The 2,593-nt window shown below is 41.6% G+C and overlaps 1 pseudogene; it reads right to left on the reverse strand.

Moving 5' to 3' along the window:
- Nucleotides 1-562: 562 nt before the first annotated feature.
- LOC110291838 lies at nt 563-1,413 on the reverse strand (annotated as a pseudogene).
- Between the last annotated feature and the right edge of the window lie 1,180 nt (nt 1,414-2,593).

The raw sequence follows: 2,593 nt of genomic DNA on the forward strand, positions 1-2,593 counted from the left end.
ATACAAAGTAGTCCTCTGTTCTATACATAACGGGCTCTGCCAAGAGCAGATCTTGTAACAAGTGGTTGCATGTCACAGATGTGCTTTCTTTGTTTTGGGAGAAGGAGAAAAATCTACCATTAAGTTTGACACAAGAGTAACTATTAGTGGCTCAACTCACTTGACAGTTTTGAACACCTGCTTAGGTAACTTTAGTGACTGAAGGCTCTGTGGTGACTCTGTGGGTACTAGGAAACAATTAGCTTTTGTTTTGTTATTTGTTAAAATACAAAGTTTCTTTTACATGCATGTCTTTGGTTCCTCACCAGCTCCACATCTGGCCACCACTGTTACTTTGTCCCATCATTAGGTTCCATACATGCTTAGAACCAGGGAAACAGTGAAGTTTGAGCCTTGAAAGCTAAACAGGTATTTTTGGACAACACATGCCTGGCAGTGGGACCTGGATTGCATTTGTCAGAAACAGTAGGGAAAGTTCTCACTTTGCATTATCATAAGGACAGCCAGATATCAACTGCTGCAGAAGTAAGGTAAAATATTTCAAACTGTTTAGATCGTTTTCTCAAAGAGACTTCCTCCACTACCTAAGATCCTGAATGGCTTTTTGGTCAGTCATCAGGAAGCAGTTCCTCACACTATTAATGACCCTGGCTTCTATGGTGGGAGGAGAACCACCTTTTCCATACTTGCTTATGTTTTTGCCTTAATATCGTCTACAGAACTAGGTCCTTGGTGTTTTAGGCGTTTCCCCTCTGTTTTATTTATTTGGAAGGACTCTCGGCCTTTTCATGTTTATGGTTTTAAGTCTCTTCCATTCTGGTTTGATTTTTGTCTATTTCTGGTTAGGGTATCGCATACAGCCTTCTTCCCTGGAGCTTTTAATTTTGCTTCCCCCCCTGCTGTTCTTCATCATCATCTCCTTCATCATCATTGTCATCATCATCATCTCTTCTTCATCGTCATCATCTTCATCAAGTTTTACTCTTTTTTTGTGGAACCTTGTTGACAGTTCCTGGGGAAATTACTTAAAGCTTTTACATCCCCCTTCTTTTTCTGACTCTGTGTCTTCCTTTCCAGCTCCCGGGGCTCTTCACTGACATATCCAGGCTCTGAACCACAGTTCAACCCTCAGACAACAGCTGGTGCAATTTCGAAGCCCCCAAGGGAACCTGCTGGTTGTACAGACATTTTCAACATTACCAGGATTACTTTAACTGGACTCTCTTCATAATTCCTTCCTTCTCTTGAAAAGGTATGTACTTTATCTTTTGTCCCTGCCCTGACCTTTTTTTCTTTTTTTAAATAAGAACTGGAGCTTATTTTCATCAGAATCCACCTTAAAGTTATCTCGTTTGTTGGCTTTGGTTCACAAGAGAAAAGATAGTTCTGAGGCCTCGGGGGGCTCATGTCCATGCCCACCTAGTCTTCTTGGAGGGAGAGGCATGCACTTTGGTGTGAGAGATATGTGATGTTGATAACTGGCTATCGCTCCTCAGAACAGCTGTGCAGGACAGAATCATGCCAGCAGATGATTAGCTTTCTGATCAAACTGATGTTGGAAGCAGCAGAGTCCTGAAACTGATGCTAAAGCCAGTGATGTGTCAGTTCCTGGTAACATGGCAGAGTTCTGTCATGTTGTTGCTCAGGAATCTTGAAACAGATCTGGGTTTATAATTTCTTTCTTGTTAACAAAAATAGCAGCAATGGGTAAGGCCTTGCTCAAGACACCAGACTAATGTGGAGATGTTTGATTCTAATTACCACCGGGAAAATGCAGTAGTCATTAGCAACTGCAGAAGGATTACTTCCAGAACTGTCTTTGTTAGGAATCAAATTTTGATAAATGTATAAACAAATTGGGCTTTTCAGTGCCCCGTTTTGTCTACATGTGGGATTGGTTACTTGGCCTCTGTACTTCTGAGTCTCTCATTGGTGTTGAGAACATCTTTCTAGGGGATGTCTGCTAATTCTAGTCTTTCGTGGAACGGGGGTTTTTCGGATTAAAACTTCCAGACCATAGTCCATCATTGAAGGAAGCCAGGACAGGAACTCAAACAGGGCAGGAATCTGGAGACCGGAGCTGATGCATAGGCCATGGGAGGGCACTGTTTGCTTGGTGCTTCCCATGGCTCTCTCAGCCTGCATTCTTATAGAATCCAGGACTACTAGCCTAGGGATGGCACCACCCACCATGAGCTGGCCCTCTTCCATTGATCATTAATTGAAAAAAATGCCTTAAATAGCTGGATCTCATGGAGGCCTTTTCTCAACTGAGGCTCCTTCCTCTCTAAGGACTCTAACTTGTATGCCAAGTTGACATACAAAACCAGTCAGTACAATTTGTCAACTTGACACACAAACAAGTCACTATCAAGCCACAGTCCTTCTTTCTTATCCATCCCCAAGATCTCACATTAAAACATAAATAACTAAAAGTTCCACTGCCTTTACAAATTAAAACACATTAAAATTTCCGCCTCTTTAAAATATCCCATCTCTCTGAAAATCCAAAATCTCTTTTAAAAGTTTCAACGTCTTTCAGCTGTAAACTCCTGTAAAAATCACGGTTAAATTAAATCCCTTCTTCAAGGAA

Source organism: Mus caroli, chromosome 3 (genome assembly GCF_900094665.2).
Source record: "Mus caroli chromosome 3, CAROLI_EIJ_v1.1, whole genome shotgun sequence".
NCBI lineage: Eukaryota > Metazoa > Chordata > Mammalia > Rodentia > Muridae > Mus > Mus caroli.